This window comes from Thalassophryne amazonica, chromosome 3, assembly GCF_902500255.1.
Source record: "Thalassophryne amazonica chromosome 3, fThaAma1.1, whole genome shotgun sequence".
Taxonomy (NCBI): domain Eukaryota; kingdom Metazoa; phylum Chordata; class Actinopteri; order Batrachoidiformes; family Batrachoididae; genus Thalassophryne; species Thalassophryne amazonica.
The window spans coordinates 11,844,914-11,872,103 of NC_047105.1; the positions used below are offsets into that span (position 1 = coordinate 11,844,914).

General features: G+C 41.1%; 1 long non-coding RNA gene across 3 annotated transcripts in view; it reads right to left on the minus strand.

Moving 5' to 3' along the window:
* Positions 1–27,190, minus strand: part of LOC117506344 — a 50,280-nt gene that overhangs the window by 16,467 nt on the left and 6,623 nt on the right. The window contains exon 1 of one of the 3 annotated variants that reach the window (XR_004559437.1): positions 8,802–8,943. The exons of the other annotated variants lie outside the window; for them this stretch is intronic. This is a non-coding gene — a long non-coding RNA (uncharacterized LOC117506344). Of the gene's footprint in view, positions 1–8,801; positions 8,944–27,190 lie in introns of those variants that run through there. 3 annotated transcript variants of the gene reach the window in all.

Here is a 27,190-nt window from a genome sequence, read left to right on the forward strand (position 1 = left end):
GAAAATGATCATTTCTCTACACTTATTACAGACCCTGCAGCGGGTACGTAATCAACTTTTCTGCAGCGCGGCTTTGCTTTGAACCTTGAACCAATCGAAGCAGTGGTTCGCAGATTGAAGCAGTGCTTCGATCTATTGCTTCGTTTATTCGTTCTTTCTTTCGCTAATTTTCCCCCGCTAAAACCCTAAAGAGCATATGTCTGAGTATTATTTACCTTTTTTTATGTTAAACCGACCTGTTATGGTCTTCTGAAACAGTTGATAGATGTATTTTATAACTTAAAAACTGGAGCGATGCTAACGCGTTAGAATGTCTATGGCATTTTCAATGTTAAAAGTTAGCATTAAGCAGCTGCAGCTGTCATCACGTTCGGGTGCATTTGTTTTCAAATTGTAATATTTTTTTAATTTATTTTTGTTTATGAATATTATATACACAACATATATGTATTATATACAGTTTTAGAGAAAGAGACAAAAAGAACCTGAATAGAAACACAACCGAAAATATAAAAGCAACCAACAATGAACATACATAAATAAATACATACATAAATAAATGTTTCCTGTGAACACCTAGTGACTCTTACACCTCCATTTCATCCCTGTCTTATTTAAGTTTAATGACAGTTTGTTTTGGTCAAACCATATTTTCAATTTGTTAATTTCTTCAGTGATTTCCTCCAGAACTATCTGACAAACTAGAAAACTGCTGCATCCTAGTAAGAGCAGAATACTACTGGAATGAATTTGAATAAGTTTTTTTTTTTTTTTTTTCCTCACCTAAATGGATGCTGCACTCACTCCAATTTATCGTCTGGAATAGTCCCAGATTGCATTTCAGAGCTTCTAGGATTCAAACATTTTCATGCAGGTGGTGTTGTTATTTACTTTAAGACTCAATGAAATACATAGAAAACCTGTAAAGCCTACTTTTAGTACAAAATTCACGAGGTATCAATAAGGGAATCGATAAGGAATCGGATCGATAAGCAGAATCGATAATGCATCGATATCGATAAAATCTTATCAATACCCATCCCTAGCGATGACCAATCTTGACTGAGTTGGATGTGAACATGTCCTGTCTCTGGTAACCAGCCTGTGAGCAGGATTTATGTCCCTTTTGTCCTTTATTTCACAATTATGACAGAGTTTTTGGAATGAGCAGCAGCCCCACAGCAGGGGGGGCAGAGTTTTTTTTTTTTTTTTTTTTAATTGTTTACATGTGCGCGCGTGAACGGGACAGGATGTCCTCAAAATGGGTCCTGCAGAGGCGGAAGGACCGCTGAAAGTGACCGTCATCCAGATGCAGCTCCTGCAGTAAATAATGATACTCCCTGAATTGGGAACGTCTCATATGACGTTTGTCAGCTTTCCGCAACAACTGGCTCCGTGTGATCAAGGTCCATCATGTTAACTTGACTGACAACCGGAGCCGGCGAGCGGAATGGAAGCGCCTCCTATTGATGACGCACTGGGGCGAATTTTCGCAGCGAAAGCAGAGCGACACACCGGGCGATGGTGGCGCGTCCGTCGGCACGCGACCAGTGCGAATTTGTGGCATCTGGTGGCGCCCGGTGTGAACGCGGCATTAAAGTTCTGATCATATATAAAATTGCCTGCTGAAGTGATTGATGGCAAGGAAAACCTGCACTGGCCACCCCTGGTGTATAATCTGGCCTCTTTAATACTGTGAGCTGCTCCTTCAGGCCTATCCTGTGGGAAATGTAGCTCTATGACAAAGAAGCAGAATTCAGCAAGATGCACACAGATGAGATGCACCGCTGCATCAATAAAACCTACAGTAATGCTTGGAGAAGACATCAATCTATCAACCTTGTAACTGCGCACTGGAATTGATGATATTATTGCATGATTAGCTTTATTCCTTAAGGGGGCGATTTCATTAACCCCAGAAGAGACTCTTATGTGGACCTGCACAATATTAAACTGTTTGACTCTGTTACATTATATGCTTGACTGACAGATTTATTCAGGATGAACATCTTGATCCCATCTGAGGTCAACATTTAACAGGTTCTTCCTTTTGGACAAGATTAATCATTTCCAGTAAATTTGATTGCACTTGGCTAAAAACTTCTTTAGTCCGGGGGTGGGGGGTGTGGCTGAGCTAATGACGCAGTGCCTTATGTTAGAAGCACATCAGCTAACCAGGAACTCGGTACGAGACGGGCATGACAGCAGACTGGCACCAGAGATGAAATACAACAAAAGCGATCTGGAAAAACTGCTCCACGTAGACCTCATTGTAATCCACATAGGATACTGCATCATCCCTTGGGTCAGCCTCGGGCGTTCGGTCCTGATCAAAAGTTTTATTTTGTACCTACAGATGAAAATAGATATTATTTTATAATAGGATATGATTTCATTTTATTACAGCAAGATAATGTGCAAAACAAACACGATCCTGTCTGTGTTTTGGTTGCTGCTTTCTTGCTGATTGGGAAAATGTGACGTAGCAACTAATCTGGAACCTTCTTTGTGTTTTTCGGGTACATTTTACTCATCCTCCTTTGTCCTCATCACTGCCAGTGTGGCGTTTTACCAGCCCTGTTTCTCTGACATGCATTTTTGACTCCAACGAGAAGCTCAAAGAATTATTCTTCAATGCAGTGATTTCTGCAGACGTTCTCACTACAGACAGAAATAGTGTCAGCTTCTGCAGCAGCTCAGCTAGTGTGGAGCTGTTGTTGTTTTGCTATTCTTACTCCTCGGACACGACGTTTCTGTTGAACGGTATCTTCCTCTCTCTCTTTTCACCATCTATTGTGTGCATTAGCTGATTCCACACCCCCAAACAAACCACCTGATCGTCTATTGCTTTTTAAGGCACATCAACCCTTTCACAAAAAAAAAAAACTGAATTATGCAAGTCTTCTTTCAGGCTAAAGCCACTCCAGCAAATGCATTTGTGACAAAGGTTTAAAAAAAAAAAAAAAAAAAAAATTAACGCTTTGAGCAGACACACACTAATTAAAAAACATCATACTGAAACCTTTTCACTATGCTAATATATGTTACAGCTATTCATTAGTTTATTTATTAACAGATGCTAAAGTTTTTGGAGACAAAACTTCATCAGACGCAGCAGTGGCATGGTGACTCTCAGACCGGCTTTGGAAAATGAAACAAGCTGACAAACAAGCTCATTTCAAGCTATGTGTATTTCCATCCATGCATATGATAATGGATTATTCCCTGCAACAAGTCTCAAGTGTCCAGGTGGCAAACAGATACAGTTGTGGTTAAAAGTTTACATACCCTGGCAAAATTTCAGATTTTTTGGCCATTTTTCAGAATATGAATAACAACCACTAATAACAACCACCACCAAAAATAACAACCACTAAACATGAAAGTTTAGTGGTTGGGTGAAGCCATTTATTGTCAAACAACTGTGTTTACTCTTTAATCAAAATCACAACAGAAACTACCCAAATGACCCTGATCAAAGTTTACATACCCCTGTTCTTAATACAGTGTATTTCCCCCTTTGACATCAAGGACAGCTTGGAGTCTTTTGTGGTGGTTGTGGGTGAGGCTCTTTTATTTTCTCTGATGGTAAAGCTGCCCATTCCTCTTGGCAAAAAGCCTCCCGTTCCTGTAAGTTCCTGATCTGTCTTGCATTAACTGCATGTTTTGAGATCTCCCACAGATTATGATAATGAGGTCAAGAGACTGAGATGGCCACTCCCAAACCTTCACTTCATTCTGCTGTAGCCAATAACGGGTCGACTTGGCCTTGTGTTTTGGATCATTGTCATATTGGAACGGCCAAGTAGTATGTCCCATGCGCAGTGTCTGGGCTGATGAGTGCAAATTTTCCTCCAGTATTTTCTGATAACATGCTGCATTCATCCTGCTATCACTTTTGACCAAGTTCCCTGTGCCACTGTAGCTCACACATCCCCAAAATATCAGCGATCCACCTCGGTGCTTAATTTCAATTTATATAACAATAAATATTACATAATTCCCAGTGTTTATCAAAAGGTTCTATACACATTTGGTTGCTGTTTGGATGGTTCTATAATATTTAGCTTCATCATGTACATGTTGCTACTACTACTAATAATAATAATATAGTTTCACAATAAAACCACCATTTGAGCGACACAGTGATCGCAAAGTGCCAGAGGTTGGGTCACAGTTGGTGTTCATGAGATGATGTAAAATGAACCTCTGTGTGTGCTGAACAGTGGGGGTTGGAGTTGACTGTAAACAGGCCAGCTGGTTAATCTTTTTACAGATTACAGGTCCTAATTTATCAGGTGTGAGAGAAACAAATTCACTGAGGTAATGTTTTCAAGCCACTTCAACATTTGTCGATCAAATAAAAACACTTTTGTGCTAAAAACTTAGCATATTGTTGTATGAGAGAGAATCAACCAACCGACCTCAAAACTTTGTTAGTTATTAATATTCCACTATTAGCCTGAAAGTATATGACACTAATGACCAATGTTGGTGATCTTCGAAGTGTGTATCTGTGTCAACAAGCCCCGACTGCATCTGCTGACCCGTGAGATGATGGAGCTATAACATCTCAATCAGAGGTGGCTAGCATGTTGGCTAATGCTGTCTTTGTAAATAATTCTATCCTGCCAAAGCGAGTTATAATAGAATACTGTGTAGAACAAATGGTACATTTCCTTCATGAAATTGTCTGGCTATTATCAAGTAGCAGATGTGCTAGCTAGAACAGCCAACTGATAGCAATGGCTCTCCATGCTAGCTTGCTGAAAATGTGTGGAACTCATTTATGTTCACATGATATTTCAAGCTATCCTGAACCAACACACACACACACACACACACACAACACACACCACACAACACACACCACACACACACAACACACACACCACACACGCGCGCACAGTGTGTTGCCAAAGAAATTTTGACATGGCACAATTCTATTCCTATTGTGGCCACCAGGGGACTAAGTGTCTGAAACCTCGTGAATGCGATATTTCCAGAAGGATTGATGGCTCATGTTAAAACTTTCTCCTGTACATTATACCTTGCTCAAACCGTTCGCAAGTGCAAGGTTTGGCTTGGTGATGCAAGTTACGGTCAGTATTGCCCTTGTGTTATCTCATAAAATATTTGGCCCATTTATGATGCAAATGTTAATAGTCAGATCAGATATGTTGCCTGCAAAGATGAACGTGAAGCACTAACCTTGTCTGTTTCCCATAATCTTATCTTTAGAGCACAAAATTGCCAAATGTTTGGACAATTGAGATCAGAAGAACATGACACCTGGAAACAGATGAGAAGACCATTCACAGTACAGCTGATTGACACTTTGTCACTTTCTTGTGGCTCTCACTGTACCTGCGCTGATGATGCAAAATTAATTGGGAAGATAAAGGGGAGGGGGGGGTAAAAACAAAAAATGCTGCATCTACCTAAAACCAAATGCAGCCAGACAAGTTTCCATTGTTTTTGTATTTAACTGCCCACAAACGTCAAGAGTTTAAAATTATTTCAGTCCAAAATAAATCCGGTTTAGACAAACTATAAAGAAAGCAATCAATGGTAACAGCAGGGAACGATCCTTTCTAGATTTAATGATACCAGCAAATGACTGCCGCCTCACTTGTCTATTAATACATCATCTTCTACAGAGGCCGGCGGTGCTTTCAGTTTAATTTTAGCACCTTCATCTCTCAATTCTGTCGCCTCCTTTTTTTTTTAAATCTTTCCATCTGAGGTGTTAAAAGGCAGCGCGTCGCTCACAATTTAAGGTTTAAGTAGACGACAGGTGATGCTGGTCCCCCTGTTGGTACCCTGATTTTTCCATCTCATTTTTTTCCTGCTCTGGCTGAATAGGCATTTTCTAGCACTCAGTAGTGAGAATTCTCAAAGAATTCTTTGCTGGATGGATCATATTTAGCCTACTTGTACCGCTCTCTGGTGTTTGTTGTACTTGAGAGGCAGCGCCCCTCCCAAAAGAATAGCCAAATAACTATTGAGGTCACATTTCCTTGACTCTGAAAGTGGGACACTTGTTTCACTGATCAACCCCAGCAGAGTTGGTAAATATTGTAATTGCAGAGGACATATCCGTTTTCTGATCATGTCAAACACCACTAAGTGTCTAATCTAGAAAGGAGTTTCTCAATTTCATAATCGCAGAATACTGCAAATAATCACTCCTGTCTAAAGGTGAGATATCTCAATGGTTGGAACTTGAAACTGTGTGGAGAATTAGATTTTGGATCAGGGAGACAATGAATATATTTGTGGTCTGTATGTCTAGTCTCTTTGGCATATTGCACAGTAGGTTTTCCTTATTACATCTCATTCTTTAAAGAGGACATATTACCCAAAACTTTTTATCTCGTAATTATAGTTAGGGGTTTTATGTTTAACATTCTTGAAGTCCTGTGATTTGTGAGCAAGTACAAACCTCCTTGTTTAAAAATAAATAAATAAATAAAATAATAAGCTTGAAACACCATGTTTTAGATTTGTGACATATGTCACAGAAGTTCTTATTGGCACCTGCTTTCTCTGTGAGACTCACCACTAAGCAAGTCTGAACTGTGGGAAATGGATTTAAGTGATCTCGCTTGCTGAGCGTAGTTCAGTGGGATAAGGTGTTGGGCTACCAATGTGTAGACCTGGGTTTGATTCACGGTAACACAACAGGTGTCTTTGGATGAGACACTGCATACATTGTCAAAGTCCACACAGGTGTAAATGGGTACTGAAGTACTGAGTCGGACTGGTGTGCCCTCCAAGGGGAGTTCTTGCACTATGTCCAACTTCATGCCCCAGAATCCGGGGATAACCGTTGGCACCAACAGGCCTTCAAGACCTACGAGGGCTGTCAATAAAGTATAGGTCCTTTTTTATTTTTTTCAAAAACTATATGGATTTCATTCATATGTTTTATGTCAGACATGCTTGAACCCTCGTGCGCATGCGTGAGTTTTCCACGCTGTCGGTGACGTCATTCGCCTGTGAGCACTCCTTGTGGGAGGAGTCGTCCAGCCCCTCGTCGGAATTCCATTGTCTGAGACACATCGAAGTGGACACAGTTCGAAAAATTAAGCTGGTTTTCGGTGAAATTTTAACGGCTGATGAGAGATTTTGGGTGATTCTGTCGCTTTAAGGACTTCCCACGGTGCGAGACGTCGCACAGCGCTCTCAGGCGCCGTCGTCAGCCTGTTTCAAGCTGAAAACCTCCACATTTCAGGCTCTATTGATCTAGGACGTCGTGAGAGAACAGAGAAGTTTCAGAAGAAGTCGGTTTCAGCATTTTATCTGGATATTCCACTGTTAAAGGAGATTTTTTTTAATGAAAGACGGGCGGACGGATTGCAGCGTTGGCTCGCAGCCGCTGCGACGCCGCCACAGGAAAAACACCTCCATTGGAAGCCTTAAGGACAAGTTGGAACATGTCCAGCTGTTAAACAATTTCTCATATACTCACTCCACTGAAAGCCATCAAAAGCCGCCTGGATTTTACAAATGGTTATCAACACAGAGGTGTTTTTCCTGTGCCGCCGCACCGCGCCGGCTGTGTCCCAACGCGCGGACCCGTCCGCACGTCTTTCACTAAAAAAATCTCCTTTAACAGTGGAATATCCGGATAAAATGCTGAAACCGACTTCTTCTGAAACTTCTCTGTTCTCTCACGATGTCCTGGATCAATAGAGCCTGAAATGTGGAGGTTTTCAGCTTGAAACAGGCTGATGATGGCGCCTGAGAGCGCTGCGCAACGTCTCGCACCGTGGGAAGTCCTTAAAGCGACAGTATCACCTCAAAATCTCTCATCAGCCGTTAACATTTTCACCGAAAACCAGCTTAATTTTTCGAACCGTGTCCACTTCGATGTGTCTCACAGGTTTAGAAAAAATTTTGATCAAACAAAGCGCCAGTCTCTCAGCAACTTCTCAGACAAAGGAATTCCGAAGAGGGGCTGGACGACTCCTCCCACAAGGAGTGCTCACAGGCGAATGACATCACCGACAGGCGTGGAAAAACTCACGCATGTGCACGAGGGTTAAAGCATGTCTGACGTAAAAACATATGAATGAAATCCATATAGTTTTTGAAAAAAATTAAAAGGACCTATACTTTATTGACAGACCTCGTATATCCAGTTCATGTAATTACCCATTACCTCGATTTCAATGCTAATATTTCAGATCTTTCAGGAATATGGCTATCCTAAGATTGCCAAAGCTTAGGAGATAACCTGCAAGGCTAATTGCAATTATCAGTAACCTTTGTTCAGTGCATTTTTTGCTTATATACTAAGGTAACAACATAAATAAGTCTGCATAATGGATAATGACAAAAACAAAAAGACCAAATAGGACTTACTACTTCTCTTCTTCTCAGTCTGAAGGGGGGGGGCAAACAGTAGCTTCCTTTCATTCATAGCAACAGGACCAGAACACACAATTTCTTCTAATCCTGAAAATGTGCTTGCAAGGATGCATAACCTCAGAATATATTAAACTATAAATCATTAGTATGTTTTTAAGACTAGTCTGTCAGAGGCATGCATTCACCTCTAGTAGATCTACTGAGCCCTATGCTATAGCATCTGTTTCCAAACTGACTTTCAATCCCTCTGGCATCAAATTTCTAATTGCACAAAATTAAGAATTAAAACCTCTCTTTCCTCTCCTCTAAAGATCTACTACTGCTGATTCACCAACTGAGTCCAAATCAACCCATTAGGATGGACTGTAGTGCCTTCAGGTGTCAGTTTCTCATCAGAAAGTTAGAGCATAGAAAACAGATTTTACCTTCTGTGACCGGCCAGTAGGAGGCACCACACTCTTCCAATTACATCACTTGGTAAACTGGACCTGATGTAACCTTGGCCTTAACAATGCTGGCATCACACTGGGTGTGTACCTGGAAAGTGTACAGTATCAGGTCTATAAAAAGGTACACAAGCTGATAAATGGTCATGTAAGAGTAGCGTCAAGTTTGAGGAAAGTCAAGAAACTGACAACTTTTGTCTTTTTAAAGGAACTCTTGCAGATATTTTTTGAATAATTCATACTTGGCATAAATTAAGTCTGCTAGTTGATGCAGGATGTCAGATGTTATGTGACCATATTGTCTTGTGTATATTTTAAAATCTAATTTTGGGACTGGAATTTGTTTGAAATTGTTTCTTCAGATTGCACTTGGTCCAAGAAAATGAAATGAAAGGAACTTTTAAAAATTTCTTGACAACAACACTATGACCTTATTATGACACAGATGATGACTGAACCAAAAACCACCGTGACTTAGCATGACACATCAAAGTTCTAGTTTAAATTACATAACCTGGAGCTACAAGGAAATCATGTGTCAATCATGCCACACAATAATATTCGTAATCACTGTGCTACCTAGCAGTACATACCAGATATGTGAGCATAAGGGACGGATTGCTGTGAATTGTCAATCTAAATCTGAAAATCCTTCAACCCCAAAACAGAAAAAGTTGGGCCTGATGGGGAAAAAAAGCTGTGATTTTTCCATTTACTTGACTTTTATTTCATTGCAAACTGTATAAACTCAAGATCTCTAATGTTTTGTGTGTAGTAAATATACAACCATTCCTGCATTTCATATGAACAGAGTAACATATGCTACCTTCAAGATGACATCTTTTCTCGGGACATCCATGCAAACTGCACCAAGGTGATGCAAAACCACATTCTGCACACATTACAAAGGCATGGCTGTGGGAGAAGAGTGTACAGATACTGGACTGGTGTGCCTGCAGTCCTGGCCTGTCCCCAAAAGAGAATGTGTGCAGAATTAAAAAATTGAACAACCATAGCCCCAAACCTTTGCACACCTTACAACATGTTTGGAGGAAAAACAGGACAAAATGACGCCTGACACAATTTGATATCCTCAATGCCAAAAAATCTTTTAAATGTTGTGACAAGGAATGGCAAACGTTAAAATGATAAATGATTTAGCCTTCCCAACTTTTTTTTGGAATGTGTTACAAGCCTTAAATGCAATAATCAATGTATATTAACAAATAACCTGGTATGTGAGGAATGGGAAAACATGAAACTTCTTGCATTCATACTGTCAGCAATGAAATACTGAAATAAGTCAATGAAACAATCACGGCAGGATTTTTTTTTTTTAATTTGCATAATGCCCCAACTTTTTCTGATTCAGGGATATAAAAATATATTGGAATCAGGCCTGATCAAGGCATTTTTTAAACTGACAGATACTCAATAAATTAAATTAGATTCACTAAATCTGTATGAAAGGTGCCAACAGAGTGAGCAAGCGGTCATCGCTGCTGCCGAGTTCACAACAGTCGTGGTGCACATTTTAAAAGTACGTTAGCACTCTCCTTCACTTTAAAGTTGCAATAAGTTTATTTTATTCCACAGATCAACAGTGCGCATCAATCTCACTCTAAAGTGAAGCGCTGATACAGCAAAAACAGCCAATGCAGGTTTTAAAAACATATTTCACTTTCCTCTACTTCAAATATGCACCACATCTGTTTTCTGAAGGCATGTGATATACCTTTCTTTCCGTCAATCAGACAGCACTTAATAAAGTCCACTTTTGAAGACATTTTTGCTCACAATGATGATGAGAAAACACTGTTCAATCAATATTATGGAGTATCCTAGTTTATTCCTATAATTGCAGTCACTTGGTCTGAAAGTGTTTTTTGTTGTTGTTGTTCTTAATATATGGCAGCGCTGTTAAATTGTCGAGCATTTATATTAGACTGGTGTTAATGTGCTTGTAAAGTTGTTGTCTTTCAGTGGTTGCATCCTGTTCATGTTTTTTATTTTGTTGTCTCTGTTATTTTGTATAATGGCCTAAGCAGTGGGTCACCCCTCTGACTCCAGTCTGCATGAGGTTTCTTCCTCAAAAAAAACACCAGAGGGAGTTTTTCCTAACCACTGTCACTTATGTGCTTGCTTGGGGGAGTTGGTAACGTTAGACCTTACCCAGCTGCCTCATCTTGAGGCAGCTTTATTGTGATTTGGCACTATATAAATAAAGTGAACTGAATACGAGGTCTGTCCAAAAAGTAACGGACCTTATTATTTTTTTCAAAAACTATATGGATTTGAATCACGTGTGATTGCATCAGCCAAGCTTGAACCTTCGTGCGCATGTGTGAGTTTTTTCACACCTGTAGGTTGTGTCATTCGCCTGTGAGCAGGCTTTGTGTGAGCAGTGGTCCACCCCCTCGTCGGATTTTTATTGCAAGTAAAATGTCTGAACGATTTGGAGCTTTGCTGCATCATATTTTTCCAGAAACTGTGAGAGACAGTTAGGTGGAAACCATTCGGAAAATTCAGATGGCTTTCAGGGACGATTTTATGGGGATCACACAGATTAAGGAGTGCTCCAGCCGGTTTAAAGACCGCCCACAGCGGCTGAGCGCGGCGCACTCCGAGCGGCGAATCAGGTCTTACACTGGTTAGCTTGTGAGATCTGACAGGACCATGTGTATACAATGTTCTCTGCAAATGCAATATCTACGAAAATAGTTATCAGATCAGGACTCTGTGCCGGAAAATACTAAATATCAAATGAAGTGAAATAAACTGATGTTTAGGTTGGAACATTAAGTATTTGGGTCCCCTGTGACCCTTAATTGAAGTAAGTGGTTGATGAGGAGTGAGTGCGTGCGTATTTGGTCTTGATGGACTGTCAACATTTGTTGTGCAGTTGCTGATATACGAGGGCTGTCAATAAAGTATAGGTCCTTTTATTTTTTTTCAAAAACTATATGGATTTCATTCATATGTTTTTACGTCAGACATGCTTGAACCCTCGTGCGCATGCGTGAGTTTTTCCACGCCTGTCGGTGACGTCATTCGCCTGTGAGCACTCCTTGTGGGAGGAGTCGTCCAGCCCCTCGTCGGAATTCCTTTGTCTGAGAAGTTGCTGAGAGACTGGCGCTTTGTTTGATCAAAATTTTTTCTAAACCTGTGAGATACATCGAAGTGGACATGGTTCGAAAAATTAAGCTGGTTTTCAGTGAAAATTTTAACGGCTGATGAAAGATTTTGAGGTGATACTGTCGCTTTAAGGACTTCCCACGGTGCGAGACGTCACGCAGCGCTCTCAGGCGCCATCGTCTTTCAAGCTGAAAAGCTCCACATTTCAGGCTCTATTGATCCAGGACGTCGTGAGAGAACAGAGAAGTTTCAGAAGAAGTCGGTTTCAGCATGTTATCCGGATATTCCACTGTTAAAGGAGATTTTTTTAATGAAAGACGTGCGGACGGGTCCGCGCGTCGGGACGCAGCCGGCACGGTGCAGCGGCACAGGAAAAACACCTCCGTGTTGATAACCATTTGTAAAATCCAGGCGGCTTTTGATGGCTTTCAGTGGAGTGAGTATATGAGAAATTGTTTAACAGCTGGACATGTTCCAACTTGTCCTTAAGGCTTCCAACCGAGGTGTTTTTCCTGTGGCGGAGCGTCGTGGCGGCTGCGAGCCGACGCTGCAATCCGTCTGCACGTCTTTCATTAAAAAAAATCTCCTTTAACAGTGGAATATCCGGATAAAATGCTGAAACCGACTTCTTCTGAAACTTCTCTGTTCTCTCACGACGTCCTGGATCAACAGAGCCTGAAATGTGGAGGTTTTCAGCTTGAAACAGGCTGACGACGGCACCTGAGAGCGCTGTGCGACGTCTCGCACCGTGGGAAGTCCTTATCTGAGCTAAGCACTAAGTCAGACAAAAGGTCTGAAATTCACAGAGAAACTCACAGTAACGACCAGTGGACGATAGATAACAAATAAACTATTTTTGGGACTTCCAATTTGGATGGACAAGACTGAGTCAAGCTTTCAAATGAATTAAAGCTCTGTCTGGGTTTTTGATTAATTAATAAGCTGGAATGGAAGATTGCTGCTAATCCTCCGCCTCGGCCCGTGCTACGAGCATTCTGGCAGTTAGTGTGACTCGGGGGTGTTGACTCATTTAAACTAACATATTCATCCTGCTGTAACCAGGTTTCTGTAAGGCAGAATAAATCAATATGTTGATCAATTATTATATCATTTACTAACAGGGACTTAGAAGAGAGAGAGCTAATGTTTAATAGACCACATTTAACTGTTTTAGTCTGTGGTGCAGTTGAAGGTGCTATATTATTTTTTCTTTTTGAATTTTTATGCTTAAATAGATTTTTGCTGGTTATTGGTGGTCTGGGAGCAGGCACAGTCTCTATGGGGATGGGGTAATGAGGGGATGGCAGGGGGAGAGAAGCTGCAGAGAGGTGTGTAAGACTACAACTCTGCTTCCTGGTCCCAACCCTGGACAGTCACGGTTTGGAGGATTTAAGAAAATTGGCCAGATTTCTAGAAATGAGAGCTGTTCCATCCAAAGTGGGATGGATGCCGTCTCTCCTAACAAGACCAGGTTTTCCCCAGAAGCTTTGCCAATTATCTATGAAGCCCACCTCATTTTTTGGACACCACTCAGACAGCCAGCAATTCAAGGAGAACATGCGGCTAAACATGTCACTCCCGGTCCGATTGGGAAGGGGCCCAGAGAAAACTACAGAGTCCAACATTGTTTTTGCAAAGTTACACACCGATTCAATGTTAATTTTAGTGACCTCCGACTGGCGTAACCGGGTGTCATTACTGCCGACGTGAATTACAATCTTACCAAATTTACGCTTAGCCTTAGCCAGCAGTTTCAAATTTCCTTCAATGTCGCCTGCTCTGGCCCCCGGAAGACAAATGACTATGGTTGCTGGTGTCGCTAACTTCACATTTCTCAAAACAGAGTCGCCAATAACCAAAGTTTGATCCTCGGCGGGTGTGTCGTCAAGTGGGGAAAAACGATTAGAGATGTGAATGGGTTGGCTGTGTACACGGGGCTTCTGTTTAGAACTACGCTTCCTCCTCACAGTCACCCAGTCGGCCTGCTTTCCCGGCTGCTCGGGATCTGCCAGCGGGAAACTAACGGCGGCTAAGCTACCTTGGTCTGCACCGACTACAGGGGCCTGGCTAGCTGTAGAAGTTTCCACGGTGCGGAGCCGAGTCTCCAATTCGCCCAGCCTGGCCTCCAAAGCTACGAATAAGCTACACTTATTACAAGTACCATTACTGCTAAAGGAGGCCGAGGAATAACTAAACATTTCACACCCAGAGCAGAACAGTGCAGGAGAGACAGGAGAAGCCACCATGCTAAACCGGCTAAGAGCTAGTAGCTGCGCTAAGCTAGCGGATTCCTAAAAACACACAAAGTGAATAATGTGTAAATAATTTAGAGGTGATTCAGCAGAGGGAGTGCTTTAGTTAAGGCATGTGAAGATTACACTGTGAAACAAATCATTATCTAGTTAACTAAATCAATCTAACTGCGCAGATTAAACAGCTAACAGATACAGAAAACACCGCTGTGCTCCGGAACAGGAAGTGATACAATACCGCAGTGAGAGCCAACCACCAGTAGAGGCCGATATGTTATGCTCATAAGATCTTTACCGAAAGCCATCTGAATTTTCCGAATGGTTTTCACCTGGCTGTCTCTCACAGTTTCTGAAAAAATTTTGATGCAGCAAAGCGAGTCGCTCAGCCATTTTCCTGACAATGAAAATCCGCCAAGGGGGCTGGACCACTCCTCCCACAAAGTGTGCTCACAGGCAAATGACGCAACCGACAGGCGTGAAAAAACTCACGCATGCGCACGAAGGTTCAAGCTTGGCTGATGCAGTCACACGTGATTCAAATCCATATGGTTTTTGCAAAAATAAAAAGGTCGGATAGCTTTGTAACAGACATCATATGAGCCAACCCAAATTTCGGTTTCGAAACCCAAATTTTGTGATTTTTGCCAGTTTGACCCCAAATTTCCAGGACCCTCTAAAAAGTTTTTTTTTTTAAAGCAGACCCCATGAAGGATAAAAAACAAACCAAAATGTGATATTTTTGTTATTGTTCATTTCTAACATATCTACCAATAAAAACATTTGGGACAAATCTGAAGGGGGTCATAAATCACCACCTCCCTGACTCTTATAAATACTGGCTCTTAAATCACTGAAAACCAGTGGTCAGCACAGTTCAGCTAATCTGCTAATTAATGAAGCTAATGTTTTCATTAGCGGATTAGCTTTTCAGATAACTTTGACAACCATCAGCGGACCAATTAGCTTCCGATAAGTTTTAGAGCGCTAACATATTTCTGCGGGCATAGCGAATAAAGCTTAACAGTTAAAAACATTTGGAAAGTCTGAAGTCATAGATTTTAGTGCCTGCCTGTCAATCCTCTGCCAGCAGAGAAGAGCTGACCGCCAGAGAAAAGAAGAGAGAGGAAAAAAATTTTCTTTCACACCGTACAGAGTTGTGATCCCAATGGTATCACACAAGTAATGTACAGGCAGACAGTTTTGACTTATGGTTAAAATTTTAAATAAACTAATTCCAGACAAATTATTGAAATTAACGTCACCTGTTATTTTACAAAGTGAAAATATCAATTAATTAGTTTCCTGACATCAGTGGGTGGTCGGTATATAACACACGTAACTGTAATGTGTGGTGGGTTTTATGAATAAATTTGTATTTGTAAATATGGTTGAACTTGGTTAGTTAAAAGTTGAACTTTTTAGTTAGTGGATTAACGGTTATCGAAGCTAACTTTTTGGTTAGCTGTGTCCACCACTGTTGAAAACATAACTGAATCTAAACGTAGCTCAATGTATAGCAAACAAAACTAACTGAAGCTTAAAAAACTGATTAAACATAACTGAATACTCAGTGAATATAAACCTCTTGAGGCTAATCTCTAACAAAATATAAAAGCTAACAATTTAAAACCAACTGGTTGTAATATGGATCAAATTACAATCTTCAAAAAGCAAAAAACTGAGCATCAATTTGCAGTTGCAAAAATTCCTTGTCCATGCTGTCGATGTTCCTGAAGTCTCTTCCTGCTCAAAGGACACCGATTTCAAATGGTGCTAGATGGGATTTTATACTCTAAGACACCACCTGAAACCGGTTCCCCGGGAGGACGTGCTCACATAAACCCACATGCTTAGGCCATGGCCTCTTCTGCAATACAAACAAACAACTGAGCATCATTTTCATACCCCCAGAGGACAATTTTCATCACAGATCTGTGGGACAATAAGTGATTATAAATGACATGTTTACATCATTCCTATATACAGTAGTGTTCAGAATAATAGTAGTGCTATGTGACTAAAAAGATTAATCCAGGTTTTGAGTAAATTTCTTATTGTTACATGGGAAACAAGGTACCAGTAGATTCAGTAGATTCTCACAAATCCAACAAGACCAAGCATTCATGATGTGCACACTCTTAAGGCTATGAAATTGGGCTATTAGTAAAAAAAAGTAGAAAAGGGGGTGTTCACAATAATAGTAGCATCTGCTGTTGACGCTACAAACTCAAAACTATTATGTTCAAACTGCTTTTTAGCAATCCTGTGAATCACTAAACTAGTATTTAGTTGTATAACCACAGTTTTTCATGATTTCTTCACATCTGCGAGGCATTAATTTTGTTGGTTTGGAACCAAGATTTTGCTCATTTACTAGTGTGCTTGGGGTCATTGTCTTGTTGAAACACCCATTTCAAGGGCATGTCCTCTTCAGCATAAGGCAACATGACCTCTTCAAGTATTTTGACATATCCAAACTGATCCATGATACCTGGTATGCATTATATAGGCCCAACACCATAGTAGGAGAAACATGCCCATATCATGATGCTTGCACCACCATGCTTCACTGTCTTCACTGTGAACTGTGGCTTGAATTCAGAGTTTGGGGGTCGTCTCACAAACTGTCTGTGGCCCTTGGACCCAAAAAGAACATTTTACTCTCATCAGTCCACAAAATATTCCTCATTTCTCTTTAGGCCAGTTGATGTGTTCTTTGGGCAAATGTAACCTCTTCTGCACATGTCTTTTATTTAACAGAGGGACTTTGGGGTGGATTCTTGCAATAAATGAGCTTCACACAGGTGTCCTCTAACTGTCACAGCACTTACAGGTAACTCCAGACTGTCTTTGATCATCCTGGAGCTGATCAGTGGGTGAGCCATTCTGGTTATTCTTCTATCCATTTTGATGGTTGTTTTCCATTTTTCTTCCACGCATCTCTGGTTTTTTTGTCCATTTTAAAGCAATGGAGATCATTATAGATGAACAGCCTATAATTTTTTGCACCTGCGTATAGGTTTTCCCCTCTCCAATCAACTTTTAATCAAACTATGCTGTTCTTCTGAGCAATGTCTGAACGTCCCATTTTCCTCAGGCTTTCAAAGAGAAAAGCATGTTCAACAGGTGCTGGCTTCATCCTTAAATAGGGGACACCTGATTCACACCTGTTTGTTCCAATGTCATAGCCTTAAGAATGTGCATATCATGAATGCTTGGTCTTGTTGGATTTGTGAGAATCTACTGGTACCTTGTTTCCTATGTAACAATAAGAAATATACTCAAACCTGGATTAATCTTTTTAGTCAAATTTGTGTTGCAAAGTAATGTTTGTTTGCCACTCAGCATCATTTTGTATATCATTCTGGTTTTCACTATGATGTTTTGGAGAATTAAACTGTTTTCCCCACATAGATCTTCACCTGTATGATTCATGTGACTGAGATAAGATAACTACAAATGTTTTCTTAAATGGTCGAGCTTCTGGTTTCAAGCCCGTTTGTTTTTGCTCTGCCTTGGATGAAAAATTCTTTGTGGCACAGGGCTGTTATTTTGGCAAATTGGACAGGGAAAAGTGATTCTGACACGCACACAAAACAACCTTTGTGCCTCAGAAAATTTATTTGTCTGAAATTGTGCCTTCAAGCTTAGGCATGGTTTTGGAATTGTGTAAAGGAATGTTGGATAACCATCGGTTTCACCTTCCTGGTTATTAGGGGAACTCAAAAATGGTTTAAAGCATGCGTGTTTAGTTTTTTTTTGGCTGCTCCTTTTTTTCCCCCTCTCTGTCTGTGTCGGCAATGCGGCTCTTGCAAGGATCAACATGTTGATTGGGATCAGGTTTTTTCATCGGGTGCCCTTCTTGATGCACCTCCACATGTACATGGAGACTGGGGCCCAGGTGACCTTGAAAGATTCCACAAAATGGAATACTTGATCTGTGATTTTGATTTTTACCTGAGGCCAAATATGGCCATCAGATATTGTGAAGACTTTGCATCTGTCAGTCTGTCTGTCTGTCTGTGCTCAGCATAACTCCTGTCCTATTACTGCCAGGGGTCTTCAATTTCACAGGGGCCATTCTTGGAACAGAGACCTTGGACTAGTTCAAAGATGGCTAATCTTGACCTATTGTAAGAGGTCAAAGGTCTTTGCTGACTACCAATGCAAATTTGTCTTCCTCTTCAGCTTGCTGTTCATATTAAACATCTTTGCATTTAGAAACCTCCATATGAATTTTCCGGGAAGTTCTTGTTCTTGGTTAACAGGTTCCCGCTGTATCACGGGATAGCGTAATGCAGTTCACCTACTCCTAAATGCACACTGAGAGCTTGGATACCCTACAGATTGTGCGTACTGCTTTTTGCGTCCTATAGCATGCTAGTATGTAACCTTACACCGCGTTCACACCGGGCGCGATGCGAGCGACAGCAGCGACAGGGTTGCCATGTAATCCCTATGGAAGGACGCGTTTTGGCGCCAAGCCGCGCAGCGAGACGCGAATGAAGCAATTTTGAGCGAGTGGCGCGTTTGTGGAGCGATATTGCTTCGCGTCACGTCGCGTTGCTCTCAACCCCAAGTTGAAAAATCTTAACTTTTTCGTCTTTCGCGCCGCAATGACTAGAGATGGGTATCGAGAACCGGTTCCTTTCGGGTATCGTTAAGAAATTATTCGATCCACCGACATCAATAAGCTTTTTGCTTAATGATTCTGTTATCGGTCCTTCAGAGTGGTCGTTGTTTTGGAGGGTGTTTGTCAGGAAAATGATCATTTCTCTACACTTATTACAGACCCTGCAGCGGGTACGTAATCAACTTTTCTGCAGCGCGGCTTTGCTTTGAACCTTGAACCAATCGAAGCAGTGGTTCGCAGATTGAAGCAGTGCTTCGATCTATTGCTTCGTTTATTCGTTCTTTCTTTCGCTTAATTTTCCCCCGCTAAAACCCTAAAGAGCATATGTCTGAGTATTATTTACCTTTTTTTATGTTAAACCGACCTGTTATGGTCTTCTGAAACAGTTGATAGATGTATTTTATAACTTAAAAACTGGAGCGATGCTAACGCGTTAGAATGTCTATGGCATTTTCAATGTTAAAAGTTAGCATAAGCAGCTGCAGCTGTCATCACGTTCGGGTGCATTTGTTTTCAAATTGTATATTTTTTTAATTTATTTTTGTTTATGAATATTATATACACAACATATATGTATTATATACAGTTTTAGAGAAAGAGACAAAAAGAACCTGAATAGAAACACAACCGAAAATATAAAAGCAACCAACAATGAACATACATAAATAAATACATACATAAATAAATGTTTCCTGTGAACACCTAGTGACTCTTACACCTCCATTTCATCCCTGTCTTATTTAAGTTTAATGACAGTTTGTTTTGGTCAAACCATATTTTCAATTTGTTAATTTCTTCAGTGATTTCCTCCAGAACTATCTGACAAACTAGAAAACTGCTGCATCCTAGTAAGAGCAGAATACTACTGGAATGAATTTGAATAAGTTTTTTTTTTTTTTTTTTTCCTCACCTAATGGATGCTGCACTCACTCCAATTTATCGTCTGGAATAGTCCCAGATTGCATTTCAGAGCTTCTAGGATTCAAACATTTTCGTGCAGGTGGTGTTGTTATTTACTTTAAGACTCAATGAAATACATAGAAAACCTGTAAAGCCTACTTTTAGTACAAAATTCACGAGGTATCAATAAGGGAATCGATAAGGAATCGGATCGATAAGCAGAATCGATAATGGCATCGATATCGATAAAATCTTATCAATACCCATCCCTAGCGATGACCAATCTTGACTGAGTTGGATGTGAACATGTCCTGTCTCTGGTAACCAGCCTGTGAGCAGGATTTATGTCCCTTTTGTCCTTTATTTCACAATTATGACAGAGTTTTTGGAATGAGCAGCAGCCCCACAGCAGGGGGGGCAGAGTTTTTTTTTTTTTTTTTTTAATTGTTTACATGTGCGCGCGTGAACGGGACAGGATGTCCTCAAAATGGGTCCTGCAGAGGCGGAAGGACCGCTGAAAGTGACCGTCATCCAGATGCAGCTCCTGCAGTAAATAATGATACTCCCTGAATTGGGAACGTCTCATATGACGTTTGTCAGCTTTCCGCAACAACTGGCTCCGTGTGATCAAGGTCCATCATGTTAACTTGACTGACAACCGGAGCCGGCGAGCGGAATGGAAGCGCCTCCTATTTGATGACGCACTGGGGCGAATTTTCGCAGCGAAAGCAGAGCGACACACCGGGCGATGGTGGCGCGTCCGTCGGCACGCGACCAGTGCGAATTTGTGGCATCTGGTGGCGCCCGGTGTGAACGCGGCATTAAAGTTCTGATCATATATAAAATTGCCTGCTGAAGTGATTGATGGCAAGGAAAACCTGCACTGGCCACCCCTGGTGTATAATCTGGCCTCTTTAATACTGTGAGCTGCTCCTTCAGGCCTATCCTGTGGGAAATGTAGCTCTATGACAAAGAAGCAGAATTCAGCAAGATGCACACAGATGAGATGCACCGCTGCATCAATAAAACCTACAGTAATGCTTGGAGAAGACATCAATCTATCAACCTTGTAACTGCGCACTGGAATTGATGATATTATTGCATGATTAGCTTTATTCCTTAAGGGGGCGATTTCATTAACCCCAGAAGAGACTCTTATGTGGACCTGCACAATATTAAACTGTTTGACTCTGTTACATTATATGCTTGACTGACAGATTTATTCAGGATGAACATCTTGATCCCATCTGAGGTCAACATTTAACAGGTTCTTCCTTTTGGACAAGATTAATCATTTCCAGTAAATTTGATTGCACTTGGCTAAAAACTTCTTTAGTCCGGGGGTGGGGGGTGTGGCTGAGCTAATGACGCAGTGCCTTATGTTAGAAGCACATCAGCTAACCAGGAACTCGGTACGAGACGGGGCATGACAGCAGACTGGCACCAGAGATGAAATACAACAAAAGCGATCTGGAAAAACTGCTCCACGTAGACCTCATTGTAATCCACAATAGGATACTGCATCATCCCTTGGGTCAGCCTCGGGCGTTCGGTCCTGATCAAAAGTTTTATTTTGTACCTACAGATGAAAATAGATATTATTTTATAATAGGATATGATTTCATTTTATTACAGCAAGATAATGTGCAAAACAAACACGATCCTGTCTGTGTTTTGGTTGCTGCTTTCTTGCTGATTGGGAAAATGTGACGTAGCAACTAATCTGGAACCTTCTTTGTGTTTTTCGGGTACATTTTACTCATCCTCCTTTGTCCTCATCACTGCCAGTGTGGCGTTTTACCAGCCCTGTTTCTCTGACATGCATTTTTGACTCCAACGAGAAGCTCAAAGAATTATTCTTCAATGCAGTGATTTCTGCAGACGTTCTCACTACAGACAGAAATAGTGTCAGCTTCTGCAGCAGCTCAGCTAAGTGTGGAGCTGTTGTTGTTTTGCTATTCTTACTCCTCGGACACGACGTTTCTGTTGAACGGTATCTTCCTCTCTCTCTTTTCACCATCTATTGTGTGCATTAGCTGATTCCACACCCCCAAACAAACCACCTGATCGTCTATTGCTTTTTAAAGGCACATCAACCCTTTCACAAAAAAAAAAAAACTGAATTATGCAAGTCTTCTTTCAGGCTAAAGCCACTCCAGCAAATGCATTTGTGACAAAGGTTTAAAAAAAAAAAAAAAAAAAAATTAACGCTTTGAGCAGACACACACTAATTAAAAAACATCATACTGAACACCTTTTCAATATGCTAATATATGTTACTAGCTATTCATTAGTTATTTTATTAACAGATGCTAAAGTTTGGAGACAAAACTTCATCAGACGCAGCAGTGGCATTGGTGACTCTCAGACCGAGGCTTTGGAAATGAAACAAGCTGACAAACAAGCTCATTTCAAGCTATGTGTATTTCCATCATGCATATGATAATAGGATTATTCCCTGCAACAAGTCTCAAAGTGTCCAGGTGGCAAACAGATACAGTTGTGGTTAAAAGTTTACATACCCTGGCAAAATTTCAGATTTTTTGGCCATTTTTCAGAATATGAATAACAACCACTAATAACAACCACCACCAAAAATAACAACCACTAAACATGAAAGTTTAGTGGTTGGGTGAAGCCATTTATTGTCAAACAACTGTGTTTACTCTTTAATCAAAATCACAACAGAAACTACCCAAATGACCCTGATCAAAGTTTACATACCCCTGTTCTTAATACAGTGTATTTCCCCCTTTGACATCAAGGACAGCTTGGAGTCTTTTGTGGTGGTTGTGGGTGAGGCTCTTTATTTTCTCTGATGGTAAAGCTGCCCATTCCTCTTGGCAAAAAGCCTCCCGTTCCTGTAAGTTCCTGATCTGTCTTGCATTAACTGCATGTTTTGAGATCTCCCACAGATTATGATAATGAGGTCAAGAGACTGAGATGGCCACTCCCAAACCTTCACTTCATTCTGCTGTAGCCAATAACGGGTCGACTTGGCCTTGTGTTTTGGATCATTGTCATATTGGAACGGCCAAGTAGTATGTCCCATGCGCAGTGTCTGGGCTGATGAGTGCAAATTTTCCTCCAGTATTTTCTGATAACATGCTGCATTCATCCTGCTATCACTTTTGACCAAGTTCCCTGTGCCACTGTAGCTCACACATCCCCAAAATATCAGCGATCCACCTCGGTGCTTAATTTCAATTTATATAACAATAAATATTACATAATTCCCAGTGTTTATCAAAAGGTTCTATACACATTTGGTTGCTGTTTGGATGGTTCTATAATATTTAGCTTCATCATGTACATGTTGCTACTACTACTAATAATAATAATATAGTTTCACAATAAAACCACCATTTGAGCGACACAGTGATCGCAAAGTGCCAGAGGTTGGGTCACAGTTGGTGTTCATGAGATGATGTAAAATGAACCTCTGTGTGTGCTGAACAGTGGGGGTTGGAGTTGACTGTAAACAGGCCAGCTGGTTAATCTTTTTACAGATTACAGGTCCTAATTTATCAGGTGTGAGAGAAACAAATTCACTGAGGTAATGTTTTCAAGCCACTTCAACATTTGTCGATCAAATAAAAACACTTTTGTGCTAAAAACTTAGCATATTGTTGTATGAGAGAGAATCAACCAACCGACCTCAAAACTTTGTTAGTTATTAATATTCCACTATTAGCCTGAAAGTATATGACACTAATGACCAATGTTGGTGATCTTCGAAGTGTGTATCTGTGTCAACAAGCCCCGACTGCATCTGCTGACCCGTGAGATGATGGAGCTATAACATCTCAATCAGAGGTGGCTAGCATGTTGGCTAATGCTGTCTTTGTAAATAATTCTATCCTGCAAAGCGAGTTATAATAGAATACTGTGTAGAACAAATGGTACATTTCCTTCATGAAATTGTCTGGCTATTATCAAGTAGCAGATGTGCTAGCTAGAACAGCCAACTGATAGCAATGGCTCTCCATGCTAGCTTGCTGAAAATGTGTGGAACTCATTTATGTTCACATGATATTTCAAGCTATCCTGAACCAACACACACACACACACACACACACACACACACACACACACACACACACACACACACACACACACACACACACACACACACACGCGCGCACAGTGTGTTGCCAAAGAAATTTTGACATGGCACAATTCTATTCCTATTGTGGCCACCAGGGGACTAAGTGTCTGAAACCTCGTGAATGCGATATTTCCAGAAGGATTGATGGCTCATGTTAAAACTTTCTCCTGTACATTATACCTTGCTCAAACCGTTCGCAAGTGCAAGGTTTGGCTTGGTGATGCAAGTTACGGTCAGTATTGCCCTTGTGTTATCTCATAAAATATGTGGCCCATTTATGATGCAAATGTTAATAGTCAGATCAGATATGTTGCCTGCAAAGATGAACGTGAAGCACTAACCTTGTCTGTTTCCCATAATCTTATCTTTAGAGCACAAAATTGCCAAATGTTTGGACAATTGAGATCAGAAGAACATGACACCTGGAAACAGATGAGAAGACCATTCACAGTACAGCTGATTGACACTTTGTCACTTTCTTGTGGCTCTCACTGTACCTGCGCTGATGATGCAAAATTAATTGGGAAGATAAAGGGGGGGGGGGGGGTAAAAACAAAAAATGCTGCATCTACCTAAAACCAAATGCAGCCAGACAAGTTTCCATTGTTTTTGTATTTAACTGCCCACAAACGTCAAGAGTTTAAAATTATTTCAGTCCAAAATAAATCCGGTTTAGACAAACTATAAAGAAAGCAATCAATGGTAACAGCAGGGAACGATCCTTTCTAGATTTAATGATACCAGCAAATGACTGCCGCCTCACTTGTCTATTAATACATCATCTTCTACAGAGGCCGGCGGTGCTTTCAGTTTAATTTTAGCACCTTCATCTCTCAATTCTGTCGCCTCCTTTTTTTTTTTAAATCTTTCCATCTGAGGTGTTAAAAGGCAGCGCGTCGCTCACAATTTAAGGTTTAAGTAGACGACAGGTGATGCTGGTCCCCCTGTTGGTACCCTGATTTTTCCATCTCATTTTTTTCCTGCTCTGGCTGAATAGGCATTTTCTAGCACTCAGTAGTGAGAATTCTCAAAGAATTCTTTGCTGGATGGATCATATTTAGCCTACTTGTACCGCTCTCTGGTGTTTGTTGTACTTGAGAGGCAGCGCCCCTCCCAAAAGAATAGCCAAATAACTATTGAGGTCACATTTCCTTGACTCTGAAAGTGGGACACTTGTTTCACTGATCAACCCCAGCAGAGTTGGTAAATATTGTAATTGCAGAGGACATATCCGTTTTCTGATCATGTCAAACACCACTAAGTGTCTAATCTAGAAAGGAGTTTCTCAATTTCATAATCGCAGAATACTGCAAATAATCACTCCTGTCTAAAGGTGAGATATCTCAATGGTTGGAACTTGAAACTGTGTGGAGAATTAGATTTTGGATCAGGGAGACAATGAATATATTTGTGGTCTGTATGTCTAGTCTCTTTTGGCATATTGCACAGTAGGTTTTCCTTATTACATCTCATTCTTTAAAGAGGACATATTACCCAAAAACTTTTTATCTCGTAATTATAGTTAGGGGTTTTATGTTTAACATTCTTGAAGTCCTGTGATTTTGTGAGCAAGTACAAACCTCCTTGTTTAAAAATAAATAAATAAATAAAATAATAAGCTTGAAACACCATGTTTTAGATTTGTGACATATGTCACAGAAGTTCTTATTTGGCACCTGCTTTCTCTGTGAGACTCAACCACTAAGCAAGTCTGAACTGTGGGAAATGGATTTAAGTGATCTCGCTTGCTGAGCACGTAGTTCAGTGGGATAAGGTGTTGGGCTACCAATGTGTAGACCTGGGTTTGATTCACGGTAACACAACAGGTGTCTTTGGATGAGACACTGCATACATTGTCAAAGTCCACACAGGTGTAAATGGGTACTGAAGTACTGAGTCGGACTGGTGTGCCCTCCAAGGGGAGTTCTTGCACTATGTCCAACTTCATGCCCCAGAATCCGGGGATAACCGTTGGCACCAACAGGCCTTCAAGACCTACGAGGGCTGTCAATAAAGTATAGGTCCTTTTTTATTTTTTTCAAAAACTATATGGATTTCATTCATATGTTTTTATGTCAGACATGCTTGAACCCTCGTGCGCATGCGTGAGTTTTTCCACGCCTGTCGGTGACGTCATTCGCCTGTGAGCACTCCTTGTGGGAGGAGTCGTCCAGCCCCTCGTCGGAATTCCATTGTCTGAGACACATCGAAGTGGACACAGTTCGAAAAATTAAGCTGGTTTTCGGTGAAAATTTTAACGGCTGATGAGAGATTTTGAGGTGATTCTGTCGCTTTAAGGACTTCCCACGGTGCGAGACGTCGCACAGCGCTCTCAGGCGCCGTCGTCAGCCTGTTTCAAGCTGAAAACCTCCACATTTCAGGCTCTATTGATCTAGGACGTCGTGAGAGAACAGAGAAGTTTCAGAAGAAGTCGGTTTCAGCATTTTATCTGGATATTCCACTGTTAAAGGAGATTTTTTTTAATGAAAGACGTGCGGACGGATTGCAGCGTTGGCTCGCAGCCGCTGCGACGCTCCGCCACAGGAAAAACACCTCCATTGGAAGCCTTAAGGACAAGTTGGAACATGTCCAGCTGTTAAACAATTTCTCATATACTCACTCCACTGAAAGCCATCAAAAGCCGCCTGGATTTTACAAATGGTTATCAACACAGAGGTGTTTTTCCTGTGCCGCCGCACCGCGCCGGCTGTGACCCAACGCGCGGACCCGTCCGCACGTCTTTCACTAAAAAAATCTCCTTTAACAGTGGAATATCCGGATAAAATGCTGAAACCGACTTCTTCTGAAACTTCTCTGTTCTCTCACGATGTCCTGGATCAATAGAGCCTGAAATGTGGAGGTTTTCAGCTTGAAACAGGCTGATGATGGCGCCTGAGAGCGCTGCGCAACGTCTCGCACCGTGGGAAGTCCTTAAAGCGACAGTATCACCTCAAAATCTCTCATCAGCCGTTAACATTTTCACCGAAAACCAGCTTAATTTTTCGAACCGTGTCCACTTCGATGTGTCTCACAGGTTTAGAAAAAATTTTGATCAAACAAAGCGCCAGTCTCTCAGCAACTTCTCAGACAAAGGAATTCCGAAGAGGGGCTGGACGACTCCTCCCACAAGGAGTGCTCACAGGCGAATGACATCACCGACAGGCGTGGAAAAACTCACGCATGTGCACGAGGGTTAAAGCATGTCTGACGTAAAAACATATGAATGAAATCCATATAGTTTTTGAAAAAAATTAAAAGGACCTATACTTTATTGACAGACCTCGTATATCCAGTTTCATGTAATTACCCATTACCTCGATTTCAATGCTAATATTTCAGA